The sequence below is a fragment of the Lissotriton helveticus genome, chromosome 10 (genome assembly GCF_964261635.1).
Source record: "Lissotriton helveticus chromosome 10, aLisHel1.1, whole genome shotgun sequence".
In the NCBI taxonomy this organism is placed as follows: Eukaryota; Metazoa; Chordata; class Amphibia; order Caudata; family Salamandridae; genus Lissotriton; species Lissotriton helveticus.
Window position 1 is genome coordinate 745,587,563 of NC_136071.1, and position 19,929 is coordinate 745,607,491.

The window sequence follows — 19,929 nt, forward strand, 5'->3', positions numbered from 1 at the left end:
GGCTTAGCCAAAATCAAAGATTTAAATAACCCGTCTATTCCAAAGCCAACAATGTTTAGCAATAACTCTGATACAGATGAAGAAATAGACATAAACCATATACTTAACCAAAACAGAACACATCCTGATTGGAAACAATGGTTGATCTGGCCCACAGATACAAATAACTGTCAAGATAGATTTCTGAATAAAACACAGGGTTTCAAAATGACCAGGCCAGACCCTAGATATCCCCAAAGACATCACCCAGGGATAATAACAACCTACAGTGTGGGCAAATTATGCCTTCAATGGCTACAGTCTTCCACACTGCCTGAAATTAAGCAACACCTAACTTTACTTACTGATGGTGCTGACTTGCGTGATTTCATAATGGGACCACGCAAACAGCGTCAAAAGCGTTTCATAGCAGCCTCTGTATATGCAGCATACAATGAGGCCTGGAAGGTTACTCAAATTGAAACAGCAGAGAGAATACGTGAAATTGATCGTATTAATTTGGAAAAATCACTTTCTGTAGTGGACAATGGGTTAATGACTCTGTCCTCCAGAATTTTTTCATTGGACAGCATTGTGTCTTCAGCAATCGATATATTATCGCAAGACTTACTGTTATTACAACATGGTCAGTCACAATTGCGTTCTATTGTACAGCTTGGCTGGACGTTACAAAATCTGCGTTCAGGCTATGTGCCTTGGCGTTTAATCAACACTACGTCACTATTCCAAATCTTTAACCTTACTGATAGACAAATCGGTATGGCGCAGAAGGGTGCTGATTATACAATCTTGAGCATTGAAAAACTAGAAAGATTACCGTTGACAATGTCAGAACGACCTGTCAGTGAATGGATAATCCACGGAATCATAAATATTCCAATCTCAACCTTCAGGTTTCAATACTGCCAAAAAATATATACAGGCTGGCATGTACGAGAAATTGGGGAAGGGGTACCTTAAAACAACTTGGAACCTGCCCTATTCACATGCATGTGTCAGTAATAAAGGACAGAAAGTGTTTCTTAGTGGCAACAATTGTGCTATGTCACTAAGCGGCACGCTTCTGTGTAACGGTATTAGTTTGCACGGAGCCTGTGAAGGGAATTCATACAACCTTTCATGTCACCAGCAAGGCGCACCTGCAACTGAAATAGAACCATTCTTTCAAAGACTCTATAATGGGAGTTACATTCTTATTGTAGACCGCAGATGTTGTAGTCTTATGCCCGGGACTCCTTATCTCGTCACTACGACGGCGAAGGTCAAGTGCTGTGGACGTTCTTTGTTCCCCAGCTCCTTTCCAGACAGGGAGGCAAGGGCATGGCCCGGTTTGAAAATTACTTCTATTCGAATAGACACTTTAAGCAGAATGAAAACAGTGCTTCTTCAGACGCCTACAAGGCTCACGTCATCAAAAGAAACGTATGATCTACAAGTCGCAAGGATGACTGCAGAGATACATACATTATTATCAACCAATTCCCCCGTACATTTCGCGGAAATCCTGAGCGAAATCTTAAATATTTCTGATACCACAGGGGTCTCAAAGGTATTTAAGACAGTATTTTCGATGGCATTAACACCATTCAAAGCCATTCTGGGTATTTTTCCAGATTTCGTCCATTCGATTTTTGGCGGACTTCCCCTGATCCTAGGACTAATTGCAGGAATCCTATTCCTAGTCCTTATTTTTCGATATGGCAACCCATGTCACAGATCAAACTCTCGCGACAATGGAAGATACGATCCTAGCCATTGGATACCGGGACCGGATATCGAAAATCCTGGGACTCTCCCGGCTTAGAGACCTGAACATGACTTGGTTTCTATCATTTCGACCATTGTGGCAAAGGTGTGTTTTACCTGTACTAAGGTGTCTGCTATGCGGAGAAGAATGCGTGTTAGACACCTGTCTGACACTACAATCGGATGCGCCGGTGGATGCAGATACACTGCTGGTTCCTACCAAGGTTCACGCTTTGTGCTGCCCTCAAAGGCTGCCAATTCTGATGACGGCATTCCTGGAATCTTCACCATTACGATTGAAGAGTAGTGAAGTTCAAGATGAAAGCAGCATCGAACAGGTACGACCTTCTGTCAGCAATGCAAATCAGAATGTCAATGGAGACAATCATGCGCATGAATGCATGGTTACCCCTATTTCCGACTTAGTGGAACTTTCCCATGAAGCTGTTGACAGTTTTTTCGAAAGCCTGAATGATATGATGTTCTCTCCGGAACAGAAATATAGACTTTTGAGTAAACTCGCACACGGCGTTCCCTGAATCCGGCCTTCAACTTAAAAAATAAAGTCACATGAACAATTACAATCCAGTTCACGGACAGCAACTTTTTTCAGCAAGCCCTTAAAATATTTTTCTATATATTTTTTCCCCGGGACACTGACCTTCTGCTTAAAGTAAGAAACTATTCCTAGAGAACTAAGATTTCTATTTTTTTAGATACTTTATAGACTTTATATAGACTTTAGCTGCCCGCTGGTATGTTCACAATATATTTTATGTGATGAAATGGTTTCAAATTTTTTTCTGTATAGCCATATTAAGAGCCATTTCATGTGTATTTCTCATATACCAACAAGCAATAATGCATAACAATGCGTGTTTACTTTTGCATTTAATTCATAGCTTAAGTGCATACAATATATATGACTGCAATTTTTCAGTATATTTGAAAATTTCAAAATGCATTTATGTATTTTGGGGTGGTAAGGTATACACTATACTCTATAGTATGTTGTACTATGTTATACTATGCATAGATTAGTAGATATGACCATAGTTAGCGTGGAGTGGGTGTCGTGTATTTCTATAGGTTCTGAATCGATCCCCCTATTCCTGATACCTCTCTTTTATTGCAGCCTCTTTTGCCCAAAAGATATAGCTCTGTCCAACAATCCACACTCTAAGGGCCCATTAGGATAACGGGCAGATCGCCACTGCCCCTAGGGGGGTGGGGATCCGCCAGCCAACATCCTCCACCTGCTCTGCATTTCCCCCCGCCACATTACCATGGCTTGGGGGACCCCGGTGGATGGGAAGACCGGCCGCCGGGTTTCCGCCGGTAGGCAATCCGCCCGATTGCCCACCGGGTTGTAAACCTGTTTATATGGTGGCGGTGTCTGGTAGATACCGCCATCCATATTAAGATGCAGGTGCCACAATGTTGGGAATGCAGGATGCGCCCGCCACTGTGGCGGGCGCATCCTAATGGGATGTACGGGACTGCCGCACCCTTAGCGGGCGGTTCCATTTCCCACAGGTGTCCGCCCGCCATCCTAATGATGCCCTTATTATTTTGAAGTAAAGGAGCAATAGCAGTCAGGAGAAGGCTGGAGATGAATGAGGTAGTTTTTCAAATGAAAAGTAGTTAAAATGGAGGTGTTTTCTATTTTTTTAAAAGATATATTTGATTGGAAGCTGTCAGCATGTAAGTGAATAAAATTAGGTAGTGGTTTGGATGCAATAGCATTAGGCTGTAGTTTAAAAAAAGAACTGTAATACAGAAATGACTATGCTTTTGAATATGTTGAGTAAACCACACATCCTGTATCTAATTTGGAAGTAGCATGTTTCTTCCAGAATGTGGTGTCGTGTATTTCTATAGGTTCTGAATCGATCCCCCTATTCCTGACCCTATTCTGGTTAAACTACCTAGCTAGTTAACTAACAGTCAGCCCATGAGGCAAGAAATCCCCCATGATGCAGATACCGTTATCTGACGCAGTCACACTACGGCACAGGAACGTGTTATCTGATTAGGTCATAACGCTTGAGATCTAATTAGACAAGCGACATTCCTCCAGCCCCTGATAAGGCATACGACGTTCTCATAACAAATCAAACCTATGACAACCTGGATAATCCGTGCGGCCATTGTTTTGATTTCACAGAGAACTTTAGTAAAGAATGTGCTAACGAGCAAGTCGTATGACATCTTTATTGACGTACCTATGTCCATCCTTACGTCAATCCCGGCACCTTTAAGGTATAAATATTGCCGACCTTGCCCTATGCAAACACACGCGTGGTGACAAGACGGAGCAGCCATACTTGCCGAAGCCGAGAGCAGAAGCAGACCCCGCAGGCAGCAGCCCCGCCTTCCTGACGCGCTGAGAGACGCGCTGCTATCTCAAGCCGAGAGACCCAGCACCGGCGCTTCTGGGCAGCCCTCGCAGGCAGCCTGGAATATCGAGAGCAGAGAAAGAGATACCATTCCTCATCCATCCTAAATTCCAGGTACAGAACTGAATAACCCCTCCTAGAGAATTCTTTAGTTATTCACTTGGCAAAAACAAACTTAACTTAAACTGTAACTTTCTATTCCCGCCCACGTATTAGACTTAGGTCAGGTACACGGGGTAGGCGTATTTAGAAACACCAGTTGAGCACGTTTAGTCAAATGTATATGTGTATGTAAATATATTTTAATCATTTTAAAACATCATATGGCTCAGAAACCATATCAATGTTTTTACAGTATTATTTTATACTATTGCTTTTAATGTATGCACTTTACTTAACTATAAGTATTGCAATAATATCGATCCATTTCTCTTGTACGAGAAAAGAGACTGATCAATAAATAACACCTTTTATTGAACACGCCCGTCTCTTCCTTTTCTCTACATTCTGATGAGACTAAGAATGCACGTACTGACTGAGTAAAATAATTGCCTTGTGCTCACACGACTCTTGAGATTGACTCTTGATTAGGGGAGAGCAAAGTTGTCATGTACTATGGTTGTCAGAAACTAAATCCCTTCTTGTCTAATCAGGGGAGTTAATCCTTCCTTGAACATTCGAGAAAGTTTCTAGCGAACTCTGAGCTTAGCTGGCAAACCCAAAAATTAAGTCTAGCATCGACAGTAGTAGACCTAGTTAACGTCTGGCCTAGGCCTTTACTGCTGTAGGTACTATTCCAATGCGCAGAGCCTATTGGGAAAATAGGAGCTACACTACAGTGGTGTGAGCTTGTGACCTACTGGTTCCACTGGGTTGCTAGATACACTGAGCTAAGATTGTATTGGGGGAAGGGTGTTAAAGAGACATAACGTTTTTTTTAAAGTTGAGGAGTTATGACACAATTTAAGTAACAATAAACATTAATTTCCAACTTAGGACTATGTATTAAACTGTTGTGCAGTATTAAAATAAAAAAATAAAAAATAAAAAACGTATTGTTTTGCAAAAACTCCACAATCATTGCGGAAACATAGTGAACATTAGTGAACATGCATAGACAGGAATCTCTTTTTGAAAGAGAGGAAAGGGTTAACAAATGCTTCTCATTCACAAGTGGAGATTGAGTTGTCTAAAATGAAACACATGATTTCCATTGATGTCTTTCTCATGATCATAGAGTGGAAAGTTTTTTTTTTTTTTAATTCTTTTTATTAACTTTGCTCACAGGTACATAAAAAACATAGCAGCGCATAATTTGCAGGAGATAGTCAGCGATCTCTGGTAAATACATTTGGCAGGTCAAAACATTCCCAAAGACCACCACTTGCTTCACACCCCACCGGCCTCCCCCCAGATCCTCGGTATTTCCGCCAGGGGCCCCAGACCTTCCTCCACTTCTTCACACACCCCCTAGCCTTGTAAATCATCTCCTCTGTCCTCTGGCACCAATCCAAATCTCGCCGCCACTGGTCCCATTGTGGGGCCTCCTGCGCCCCCCAGCTCTGGGCAATATTCCTTTTCGCCACCCCTGCTGCCAAGGCCAGCCAGATCTCCTTGTAACTTGTCCAGTCAGTCGGCCCTTTAATCATTATTAAAATCCACCTTGACTCCACCGGAACTGGCGGCCCCACTATTATCTCCATAGTGCGAGCCACCTTAGACCAAAATGGTGCCACGCTCGGACAGTCCCAAAGTATATGGAAAAACGTACCCTCATCGTGGCAACCTCTTGCGCACAAAGGAGATCGAGTCCTGCCCCATGAGAATAAGTGAGTGCGCGGGTAGTAGACCCGGTGCAGAGTTTTTAGCTGGACCAAGCGAAACCGGACTCATATCGCTATCTCACGTGGGCTCTGCAGGGCGTCCTGCCAATCATCATCCTCTAGGGTACCAATGTCCTCCTCCACCCTCACCCGCAGTGACAACAGTGGATCAGGCATGTTATTGATCAGTTTGTGATAAATAGTGGGCGTTGGCTTTTCTAAAATGGGGTCCAGTAAGAGCCTGTCCTCCATTGGCGAGTACTCCGGGACTGAGGTCCCCACCGGTATGTGAGTGTGCAGAGCATGTGTAATACGCAAGTAGTGATAGTGCTGTGAGGCATGCATTCAGTATTCCTTCCCCAGGTATTCAAAAGACCTAGGAGCGTCCCCCTTCTAGACGTGCCCAAGGTATTCAATGCCAATAATTTTCCAACCCTTAAATCCGGCAAGCCTCCTCACCTCCGGTAACTGGTCACCACACCAAAGCGGGGTCCTACCGGTTACGGCGTTAGCCCAACCAAGGAACTTGTTAGCCTACTTCCAGCACCGCAGTACTACCCCTGTTTGCTAGGGCAAATGCCTCCAGAGCTTCTTTGAATAGAGAAGAGGCTCACAACCACCCTCTGGCATGACGTGTCTATCCACCCTGTAAGCCGGTTCTGAATCCGCCGCATAGACTCAGTCATTAAGGTCCTGAAGCTGAGACGCCCAATAGTACAGCCGAACGTCCGGAAGGGCCAGCCCCCCATCATACACCCTCTAGTAAGCTTTGTCAGCACGATTCTTGGGTTGTCCTCATCCCATAGCAACGTCCTCATGGCCTGGGATATGCGCTGGAACACTCCGTCTAGCACCGGATAAGGCGAATTTTGTAGGATATACAGGAGACGCGGCAACACCAACATGTTAAAAAGCGCGGCGCGCCCCATCAGAGTGAGGGGCAGGGCACGCCAGTGAACGACATCAGACGCCAATCTCACCAGAAGCGGCTACAGGTTCCTGGCGAAGATCTCCGCCCTGTCCCTAGTAACGTACACGGCGAGATATTAAAGCCCTCAGTGACAACCACAGCCGGACATCGTGACGGGACCCAAGGGGGCCCCAGAGAGGGGGTAAATCAATGACTTGGACCAATTGATCCTGTAGCCGGAGTAGCTTCCAAATAATTCAAAAAGGTGGAGCACCTGCGCCATGGAGTGGTAGGGCCTAGCCATATAGAGGACTATATTGTCGGCGTATGAAGATATACGCTCTTCCCAGTCATCGGTAAGTGACAAGCCCCAGAAAGACCGTTCTCTGCTAATCCAGTGGGCCAATGGCTCTAGCACCAGGGCGAGCAGGAGAGGGGAGAGTGGGCACCCCTGCCTTGTACCACGCCTTAGGGGGAACAACCGGGACAGTACTCCGTTGACCCTCACCCTTGCCACCGGCCTTTTCATACAACAGGCGCACCCAGCCACAGAAGACCGGCTCAAACCCTAGACGCTGCAGGACCATAAATAAATAGGTCCATTCGATACTGTCAAAGGCCATTGAGGCGTCCAGTGCCATCCATGCCGTTAGAGTATCTCCCTCGTCCCCCGTCATGTACATTACTCCATAAAGCCTACGCAAATTGTGCCTTGTACTCTTATGATATTTCAAAAAGGGGGTGGTGATGGACAGAGTATCTGAGTTAATCAGAACACTCCTACCCAGTCAACATATCAGGGCTTGATCCATCACCGTTTTTCAGCTCACTGCACCATCCCAGTTCAGAACCTGGCTATATGCAAATTAGTCTGTCCCTGGCCCAGTGCATCATGGGAACAAGGCAGACCAAACTACCAAGCCAATTCTTCACTGGAAAGGAAACAAGCTTCCGGGGACCGGTTTCTGGCATTACAGCCGTCTTCGGCCCGGCTTGCTTGAATCCTGATGGTGCAGTGAGCAAGGGACTCATGTCTGAGCATACCCTTCCACACTTGTGGTGGCCAAAATATTTCAAAAAGGGGATGGTGATGGACAGAGTATCTGAGTTAATCAGAACACTCCTACCCAGTCAACAGATCAGGGCTTGATCCATCACCGTTTTTTAGCTCACTGCACCATCCCAGTTCAGAACCTGGCTATATGCAAATTAGTCTGTCCCTGGCCCAGTGCATCATGGGAACAGGGCAGACCAAACTACCAAGCCATTTCTTCACTGGAAAGGAAACAAGCTTCCGGGGACCGGTTTCTGGCATTACAGCCGTCTTCGGCCCGGCTTGCTTGAATCCTGATGGTGCAGTGAGCAAGGGACTCATGTCTGAGCATACCCTTCCACACTTGTGGTGGCCAAAATATTTCAAAAAGGGGGGTGGTGATGGACAGAGTATCTAAGTTAATCAGAACACTCCTACCCAGTCAACAGATCAGGGCTTGATCCATCACCGTTTTTTAGCTCACTGCACCATCCCAGTTCAGAACCTGGCTATATGCAAATTAGTCTGTCCCTGGCCCAGTGCATCATGGGAACAGGGCAGACCAAACTACCAAGCCAATTCTTCACTGGAAAGGAAACAAGCTTCCGGGGACCGGTTTCTGGCATTACAGCCGTCTTCGGCCCGGCTTGCTTGAATCCTGATGGTGCAGTGAGCAAGGGACTCATGTCTGAGCATACCCTTCCACACTTGTGTTGGCCAAAATATTTCAAAAAGGGGGTGCTGATGGACAGAGTATCTGAGTTAATCAGAACACTCCTACCCAGTCAACAGATCAGGGCTTGATCCATCACCGTTTTTTAGCTCACTGCACCATCCCAGTTCAGAACCTGGCTATTTGCAAATTAGTCTGTCCCTGGCCCAGTGCATCATGGGAACAAGGCAGACCAAACTACCAAGCCAATTCTTCACTGGAAAGGAAACAAGCTTCCGGGGACCGGTTTCTGGCATTACAGCCGTCTTCGGCCCGGCTTGCTTGAATCCTGATGGTGCAGTGAGCAAGGGACTCATGTCTGAGCATACCCTTCCACACTTGTGGTGGCCAAAATATTTCAAAAAGGGGGTGGTGATGGACAGAGTATCTGAGTTAATCAGAACACTCCTACCCAGTCAACAGATCAGGGCTTGATCCATCACCGTTTTTTAGCTCACTGCACCATCCCAGTTCAGAACCTGGCTATATGCAAATTAGTCTGTCCCTGGCCCAGTGCATCATGGGAACAGGGCAGACCAAACTCTTATGAGGCATAAATCCCGACTGGTCAACATGTACCAGGTCCGGCAAGACAGTGGGCAGGCGCGTCGCTAAAGCTTTAGCCAAGACCTTGGCCTCCACGTTGATGAGCGATATCGGGCAGTATGAGGAGCAACAGTCCGCCTGTTTCCCCAGCTTGTGGATTACCACTATCGCGGCCTCCCGCTGGTCTGGCGGCAGCACCCCAACCTGCTGTGCCTCAAGGAACATGCACCTCATGGGTTCAGTCACTATACCGGCCTGTCATTTGTTAATTTCCAATGGGAGCCCGTTCGGCCCCTGAGCCTTCCCAGTCTTAAGCGCGTTATGGGCTTCACCTAATTCCAGGACTGTGAGGTCCTTCTCCAGGCTGTCAGTCTGCTCCCCCATGAGCGTGGGAAGAGCAAAGTCCCGCAAGAACTCCACGCAATTAGATTCAGTTCTGGTGCCTACCGGGGTGTACACCGCCTCATAGTATGAGGCGAAGGCCTCCGCTATGTCCACCCCCGCCAATACCAGGGTTCCCGCCTCATCGTGTACCTCCGCGACCCAGGATCGCTACCAATCCCATTGTTCCAACCACGCCAGCAGCTTCACACTCTTGTCCCAAGCATCCTCCTTGGTACAGTCCTCAGCTCAAAGCTCTAAAGGCAGAATGCTGGAGAGCGGAAAGTCGGTGGAGACAAGATTATAGTGAAAGCAGTAAAATAATTTATAACCATGCATTACAGAAATATAAGAATGAGATAATTGTCGCTAAGGAGCATTACTTTACTACCAAACTCAGAGATGCGGCCAACTCTAATAAAGAACTTTTTAGAGTGGTCAATTATTTGGCAAAACCTCAGCAGAAAAATGCTTTTAAGGAGATGTGTAACAATTTTGCCCTTTTCTTTCAAAACAAGGTGCAAGTGATATATGAGGACCTTTTAAATGCACAGGGATCCCAGGATGTCTATAGACATAATGAAGAGGATGATCGGCCGCCGATGCAGTGCAAGCTATCCTGTTTCCCAGAAATGGCAAAGGAGGAGGTGCAAAAGCTGCTCCACTCTATAAAATCAGGCTCTCCTAGAGACCCTTGCCCCCCTACTATTATGCATCTAGCCCCTAAGAAGATTTGTGAAAAGTTGACGCCCCTCATTAATCAAGTACTGACAACAAGATCATATCCGGCTTGGTGGAAACAAGTGGCCATTAGGCCTTTGTTTAAAAAACCCAACCTGAATCCGGAGGTATTAAAGAACTACCGTCCGATTGCAGTATTACCCATGGTGGCGAAGGTCATCGAGAAATCACTGAACAAAGTGCTGAGTGACTATTCTTACAAGTTGCTAGACTCAACCCAACATGTCTTTCGTGCCTGTCATTCCACCGAATCGGCTTTGATTGTTGCAACTGAGGAAATTCGGAGGGTGGTTGACGAGGGGGGCAGGGTGGTCCTCATACTCCTAGACCTATCGGCAGCATTTGACACCGTGAATCACACGGTATTAGTGCGGCGGCTGAAGGACCTGGGGGTTGCGGATACCGCCCTTGCCTTGCTCACCTCCTTTTTGGATGATAGGGAACAAAGTTTGCCCTGGGATACATTGTTTACTATCTACGTCACCCCGTTAGCGAGGCTCATTAGAAGACATAATTTCGGTTTGGTATCTTATGCTGATGACTCACAGCTTGTTATTTCCATCTGCAAGCAGCCTGAGGTCACAGCTGCTGAATTCCACGCCTGCCTATCTGAGATCATTATCTGAATGAACCACAATTTTCTGAAGATTAATACAGACAAAACAGAGGTGATAGAATTTGGAGGGGGGTCCCCATATGGAACGACTCATGGTGGCCAGTCGAGGCTGGGAAATGTCCGGTTCCTGTCTCTAAGGTTAGGAACCTGGGGGTCATCTTCGATGATAAGTTACATTTCTCAGGTCCATAGTTTGACATTGTCCTGTTTCTTTCTCCTAAAAACCTTAAGAAAGATTTTCCCATTCATCTCACGTGACCTCCAGAAGACGGTGATGGTGAGTCTTTTTCTCTCCAAATTAGATTACTGCAACGCCCTGTTTATGGGCTTAGATAAAACGCAGATGGTAAAGCTCTAGTCGCTTGTTTATCAGAACAACCCCTTTGCTCAGTGGATACAACATTGGTATCGATATATAGACGATATGTTTTTCGTCTGGACAGGCTCAGAGGAGAACCTAAAGAAATTCCAAGATTGGATTAACAATAGAGTTCCAACAATTAAGTTTAGTTTGTAATGTATGTAATGTATTGCGACTTATATAGCGCACGTATCACCCGAAGGCATCAAGGCGCTTGCTTAGGGAACCCGTCCTGGTATTCCCCTGTGAGATACCCCGGCAGGGTATCCACAAGGTGAAAGCCAGGCATCCCGCCGCGAGGGGCCGTAGTGGAGATTAAGCAAGCTATTGCCCAGAGTCGCAGAGTGTGACCCCGTGAGTCGAGTAGGCACCGGAGCGAGAATTGTCGAGTCCATGGAATTTTTTGAGCCCGAGACCCGCCGAGGCGGGGAATCGAACCCTGGTCCACAGCCGATCTCAGCTTCCAGGTCTGCCGCCTCTAACCACTGAGCCACGCTTCTCCACCTGGATCATTCTAAAGCAAAAATGCCGTTTCTAGATGTAGGAGGTCTTGTAACAACACTCTACAAAAAACCAACAGACCGCAATAAGGCCCTACATTTTAAAAGCAATCATCCTCGTAGCCTCAAAGACAATCTTCCATATGGGCAATATTTAAGAATTCGACGCAACTGTCAGTACAAGGACGAATATCTAAGACATGCAGAAAAAACCTAACAATCAATTTACAACAACGTGGATACCCCAAAAATCTTTTTTTAAAAATCTCTAAAGAGGGCGTGGTGGACACCACGCGAAAGTTTATTGGAAAGAAGAACAGAAAAATAAACAGACAGAATGGTCTTTGTCTCCACATTCTGCCCCAACTCCAATGCATTGAAAAAGGTGGTCGAACAAAACTGGCACCTATTGAAGAATTTGGATGAAGCCTTCACAAATGAACCACTCTTCGCATTTAAAAAGAACTGCAGCATAGCCAATCAATTGGTGAGGGCTGCCTTGCCACAAGAAAAAAACCCGAACCTACGTACCATGCTAGGTCTACCGCCGATTCAAGGACACCATAGATGTGGGACCTGTTCATGTTGTGATATAACAAAAGAAGGAACAGTATTCACATACAAACAGACAAGTTGGAAACATGAGACATTCTCTAACTGTAAATCCCGGTACGTAGTCTATGGAATTATATGTCCATGTAACTTAGTGTATATCGGCAAAACGAATCAAGAAGTGCGCTTACGGATACAACAACATAAATCCAGAATAAAAAACAATGTATTGACAGCACCCCTTGTCAGCCATTGGCGAGAAAAAAAGCACAAAGATACTGACCTAGTAAGGACAGTAATTTCAAAAGTGGAAAATGATGCCAGAGGTGGGGATTTGGAAGTAAAACTCACAAGAAGGGAAGCCATGTTAATAGTTAAATTCAATACAGCAATACATGGATTGAATGAGTTGACAGAAATGTTCAAATTATGATACTTAATGTCTAGGAAGAGTGACGTCTCATAGAATTGGATTCCCGGAAAGACGGTCACATATAAGCCTGCCCGACAACCATTTAGAAGTAACACAACCCGCCCACAACCACAAAACCCCACCACTAAACCAGAATGCTCATTCCCAAGCCAAGGAGGAGATAGCGTGGGTAAGCATCTGCACCATGAAGCAATCTCATCTACATTAGTCTGACTGTGGGTTTGTAGTAAGATCGGCAAAGCACCTATACGGACAATTCCAATGCATTTGGTCTCCCAACGCCCAATGCTGAATTAGGCAACACATACTATGGCACACGGAAGAAGCATCCATTTATTGCATAAATTGCTACAGATGACTGCACCCGGATCTGCACAAAGCAATAAATGTATCATGAACGATACCACAGATAAACCCCTGACGATTTTCCAAAAAACTACAATTCCCAGGTCTCCCTAATTAGTGAGCGACACATAACTGGCCATGACCAATCCGCAGTTTGTGATAACGCTCCAGGGCATACATCGGGAGATGACACTGATGGCGAGCACAAATATAATTCTCGCCCTCGTTTAGTGTATTGCAATATTTTGTGAAAAAGAGCGTATCAGATAAATCATAAAGAAAATAAATGCATAAATGTTTTGTAACTCATCACATAAATAACACGGGTATCCGTGGAGCGTTTTAGAGCATGTCACGCCCACTGAACTTCATCTCCCGTGATCCTTTTTGGACCCAGAAGTCAGCGCGATCCAGACGCGGTGTGTTTGTTCTACAAAGAGACCTTCGGAAGCACCGTGCCCCGACCCTACAAGGTATGAACCTCCAAAAGAGCAGCAAGAATCATTAGGCAAGCCATCCTTTTCTGCTGCTAATATCTAGAGAGTGGCCTAATATTCATTTTTTTGTTGGCCATTTGCAGGCGGAGGTACACGAGGTCCTTATACAGATGCCTGAGCCCCCCCTTCAAGGTAAGAACCTCATGCTGGGAGATTTAACATAGCCAAATAGTAAGCTGACACTTATGGGTCTCTCCCTTTCTTTAGTGGTGGGATAGCCAGGCTGTGGAAAAAAGGAAAAAGACAGCAGGACACTGGCAAATGTAACGAAGTAAGTGAAGTAAACATGGCGGTCTTATAAGTGTTTTTGACAGAGTCTGAAGGGATATGTGACTGTGTGAATTTCTCTCACGCCAGATTTGTGTATACGTCGGGGACAATTCACCATCCTCTGTACTCTGATGAGAGAGAGGTTAGATAAGGAGGCTTGAAGTAATGGTTAAGGCAGCAACTATGCAGTAGTTACTAATATTCTAAAGAAAGGTTTCTTTCTTTCTTTTATTACAGACTATGGTCCTGATGAGAACTCCCAATTAACGCGAGTTCGAAACACGTAGACTGTGCCCAAATAGAGAAAGTTACAGAAATTGGAACAAAATAGGCTTTTCTTGAAAATAACAATTGTTTATGGCTTTGTTGTGAATATTTTTATTCCAGCACTCATTTAAATTTCATATTTTTTGTTGTTTGTAATGGTATGAGAGATGTATGATTGAAACTTTGAATGATGATTTTTTGAAATGTATTATTGTTATTGTAAATAGGAATGTTTTGATTAGCTTTTGTTGTGTACAGAAGGTCTTAAAAAATACAAATTTGAAAAAATTGAAATACGAAATAGAAGAGTATTAAATCAAACATTGAAGTTAATAAAATAATTGAAAATAAAAATACAAAACATAGCGTTTCATTCGGATGTATTGAGAAAACACTCCAGGTTAACGTAGTAGCGGCACATGCCCCTCTTTTTGTTTATTCTAAAAATGTTCAGCAGGATGTTCATGAATATTTAATGGTAATGCTAGGACTATTAGAGGAAGAGGATGTGAATATCAGTGAATTATTTGGTTTGACTTATAAATCGATACATAACTGTGAACATTGTGAATTCACCTCTAGTACTGAAATCATTTTGGAACGATTCATCTATTTAATGTTACCAGATTGTAAAGCTGTTGCCTTTCCAAATGTTAGCAAAAAACACCCATCAATATATGACCTGTTCAAATTGCAGTTCAGAACTTAGGGTTACATTGTTACTACAAAGGTATGGAAAATGTCATAGACATGCTACAGCGATGCAGAGAGGATGGTACTAAATTAAATTAGAAAGTGAAATTACAAACTTTGCAGCTGGACAAATTTCCATTTAAAAAATATATTTCGTAACTATAGCAATCATATTTCATGAAGGAGTTAATATAACCTCTACAAACTACACAATATATTTATGATGTCAAAGAGGGTAGACAGAGTGTAATGACATAGAAATGACATTGGAACCAAGAGTACCTAAAAAGTTACCAAACTCATTTCTTCTCTGTGTAGAGCCGATGTACTAAGGACAATTTAGGATAACAAAATGAGGTATTGTGTTAACATGTATATGAATTATGTGTTTATGAGACATTATTTGGCCTATTCTATTGTGTACAGCAAGCTGTTAAAAATGAAAGACTCTAACTGCAGGAAAGGAATTTATAAAAAATGACAGGACTATTACTATAGATAAAAACTAAATGGAGGTACTATAATGCCAGCAGCCTTATGTTGCATCTAAGAAGTATCTACACTCCTTCACTATTGTATCTTGTTTTTGTTGCCTAATATTCAAAATCAAATTGTGCTACATTTTCTTGGTTTATATTTTTCACAGTGGTTGAACTGCTGCAATATAAAAGGAAAAATAATTAACAAGTGCGGATTTCTGACATTCTTCAAAATTACATCTACGGATTGCTCCTCGGCTGTTACGATGGTGTTACAGTCCAATCAGAAGTTATCAAAACATTTTCATTCTGGTGACATTTCACTGTATCTTCTCTCCACTTCAGCTGGAACTTTGTCACCAGGAGCAAGGACTGGAGGTCTGGAGTCTGATTATCCCTCTTCTTCTCTCTCTTGCTATGCAATTTTAAGTTGCTTTTTGTGGTATGTTCTAATGAATAGTTTTTTTTGCTGTGCCCAGAGATAATGTCTTCTCATGTATGCTGAACCTCACTAATTTAGTTGTGATCTTTGATTCACCAGATGTAATAGTGAAAAAATCCCAAGCTATGCTTTGGTGCTTTCTTTGGTGGTTCTTCATCAGGAGACTGTTCATGTCTTCAACAACTTCATCCAGTTGTAGGTCTTCCTCTGGTTATACTGTTGCCAGTTTATTTTTGTACATACAGCCAAACAATTGTTAATAAACCAGCACCATTCTTTAGACACCTTTGGGACAGCTCCTATGAGAAACTACCAGTACCTGGAAAGTTCAAGAAGGGAGAAATGGGTGTGTACTTTCATTCATAAAGGAAACTGTGCAAACCAATGAAGATTCTTTGTTTGGTACTCAAGTTCTATTCGCGAGTTCCGATGTTGAAAGTTATTTTTTTAACCTGTTGTTTTTGACAACTGCGTTGTTAAAATAAAGTTAAGCCAATATGTTACTAAACAGCTAGACTCAAACTCTGTGTAAAATATGTCTATATATCTGTTTTACACTTTGATATTTGTATTCATGACTACTTATGTCATTGAGACCCAGTGTTACTATGAAGAACGAAAATGCTTTTTTGATGTCGTTTTTCGACAAATCAATACAAAGGGTAACGTTAAATTAGTATCTTACTAAAAGCCACATTGAAACTTTATGTAAAATATGCCTATATGTAAATCAATGATTCAGGCTAAAGTTCAGATTCGTTTATCAGAATGCTTTATGAGATTTAATTGAGCCATTGCCGCAGTTTGTGTAGCAATTGATTCAGGCTAAAGTTCAGATTCGTTTATCAGAATGAGATTTAATTGAGCCATCACCTCAGTTTGTGTAGCACATTGGTCTGTTTTTGATGTATCTATGGTTGTCTAAAGTTGTGTGTAAAGTATTGTTTTTGTCATGAAAATGTTGGTTTTGTATATTGATGTAAGTATTGTAAAAATTGTGATGTATGTAAATATGTATATGATATTGTGGTGTTTCATGTTTTAGATGTAAAGGTCCTTCAAAGAGAAAGGAGCCATTAAAATTAAAAGGGTGAATAATATAACCCAATCACTAAATGAAAATAGTGTGATTGTCGTAAAAATAATTTATAAATAATTAGGACACCAGGTTTTCTTTTTTTGCTAAAATATAATAAGGCCCTACCTGCGTTCTGTTTAATTGGGCCTAGCCCCCCCCCCTGGTTTCAAGTATATGTAAATCACATCATCATTAAAATCAAAAAATCTTGAAATAAGATGATTAATGTACTTTTTAAATAAATAAATGACAAATGCAACATTAAGTGGTGAACCATGCAGATGTAATGTTCAATATCTAATTATAGCAAGAGAAATACAGGGACATTATAGTTATGATATAGAAAAAATTATGTTTGAAATTTATTGAAAAAAACAAAGGTTTCAGGGACATTATAGTTAGAAACTCAAGCTCCTCAGGCATGCCTACAAAACTCTACACAACACGGGACCTGTATAACTTAACCACAACCTCACATTCCATGAACTATCAGAGACTCCCCCCTGCCCAACTGGCCGTGGCTACCTTCCCACAGACCTGCAAGATCACAACCTGAGAAACATCCTTCTCTTACCTTGAAGACCATGAAACACCATGCATCTCCACCTCAGGAAATCATCTTCATGGCCTCAATTCAGGAAGGACCTTAAGACCTAGCTCTTCGACTGACCAGCAGCGTCTCCAGCGGACCAACCGTTTCCCCTAGCACCTTCAGACCCTTAGGGGTGACTAGTCATGCTTTTCAAGTAACCTGATTGGTTGATTGATGGATTGATCGATTGAGGAATTAGCATTTAAAAAACCTTTGAAATCTACTTAAAAAAAACAAACGTTTCAGGTACTTAAAATTAGGAAATATAAGTTTTAAAACTCTGTTATGCCTTTTTGCTCATTTTTCTGCCCTCCGTTTTGCCTTTTCTCACCTCTATTTTGCCTTCTTCTGCTCTGTTTTTCCTTTTCTGCTTGTTTTACTGCCCTCTGTTTTGCCCTCTTCTATAATGGGGTCCTGTTGAGTAGAGGTATGGCACAACACGGTGGCATCTTCGTGGAAAAATATGCAGGCAGGATTCATTCTGGCACGATGCTCCTGTCACAAAAATTAAACCTCAACAGGAAGCACTTACAGATATAAGCAGGTGCCCGAGTTGAAGCTCAAATTCAGTCGCCCATTATAATCAGCCCAAACAACTAGTGAGCACGGTCCAGGTGTGCTTCCTCCCCATATCTACCGCCTACAATTGGATGTAATCCTTGATGGAGGTCTATACATCCACGAGTTTCTCGAGCGCAATCCCAGTGTACTTGCTGTGACCAGGAGGCTGCTTTCTTCTCATCTGCTGCTCTGATCGGTCTCTGACCCTTTATAAACAAGAGGCATGTTAACTCGCATAGAAGCCCTACCCGTCTGGCCCCGCCACTCACACACTAGGGTATGCAACGTCTTCCCGCCCTTTCCTCACTATGATGGACAGCTCACTCGAGGGACCTTGGCACCTTTCGGCATGGTGGCAAAGTTACAGACACACGTTTGTGCAAATCGGCGAGTTCGCGGATTTTTTTGCAATTTTGCGTGAATTCGCAGACCGATTGAGGTGATCCATCCAGCAGGGGCTGAGTAAAGGAGGAGACCCAACTTCACATTTTCCCATTCATTTTTCCACAGCTACAGCCAAAACCGAATTTACACCAAATTTGGCAGAAAGCTAGATCTTGGTCCAGAAAGATAGTTTTTTGTGTTTTTTTGCAAATCCATTTAGTGATTTGGGAGCAATTAAGGTTGAAAAGGAAAATTATATATCACTCCACGTAAGATCAGCGGAACCAACAAATCTCAAGCTGAGATCTGATTGTTTGCCGCCACCTCAACTAGAAAGTAGTGTCAGTCACCGTAGGACTCAAGACTCAGTCTCAGTCAAGAGTTCTTAAAAAAAAATAACAAAAAGGCATAAGGGAGTACGGAATGTATACCCTGACCCCCTAGGCCTAGTAGTGGTGAGGGTCAACACCTATTTTATTTTGGGGGCGGGGCTCCCATAGCTGTTTCCCATCCCCCAGGGCTCAAAGTATCTTTTGAGGGGAGGGGGCATGTGGCCCCACTCTGCATGCTGTTTTACGCCAAGGACCCTACCTACTGTGGCACAAACTATTTTCTTTAAGGGGAGAGGAGCATGCAGCCCTCTACCCTAGCCACTTTCAGTCCCATGGACCCCATCCCCCGGGGCCTTGCTTTTTTCAGCCACGGATACTCCATTGCCGGGGGCCCAAAAGTATATTTTAAGGGGACAGGGGCCACATGGACCCCCTCTCTGAGCCTTTAAAATGCCCTAAGGACACCACCCCCGAGGGCTGTTACTGAATGAAAAGGGAAGGGAACCCCATCACCTAGGTAGCCATTTGTTATTTGTGAAAATGCAGTTAGTAGTTATTGAGAAACGATAGATTAAAAAGGTACTTGAAGTTGACATGACTAGGTCAACTACCAGAAAAGTTAGTGGCAACTAGAAAATTGGTGTCCATTATGCTCTCATTGGCCTATTTAAAGAGAATTGGTCAATCCTGGCTGGCTGGCCCCAATATGAACAATATGCTGTCGCAGCCATTACAGGACTCACGGGTATGGCGTCTAAGTCCTGAAAAACATTTGAGGTGCTACCAAAGACACCCCACCTTTATTGGCTGGCCACAACATAGAAAACAGCCATTACAGGACTGAGGGACATGGTCCACTTTGAAATGGATGACAGTGAAAGCCTGTTTTTCATGTAATTCATCAATGTTGGACAAAAGGTCTGATATGCTGATTGAAACGCGTACTTCCAACACAGTCAGTTGATTACCCAGTGTTCTACTGTAGCTTCACCATAGTGCTCCAATGAACATTACTCATTAATGACAAAAGTGTGGCACACCTGAATTGCTATTTTGATGGAATCCATGCTATAAGACTGAAATAATTTCCTTCAGAACGTTCTGCAGTAAAGTTAAGAAAGAATGGTTTCTTTTTGTCTGAAATTATAGTGAGTGCCCAAGAAAGCTAAACTCAGAACATATTTTCTATGAGTTTGCATTCTTTCATCATACAATTTCAGTAAAACATTCTGTCAT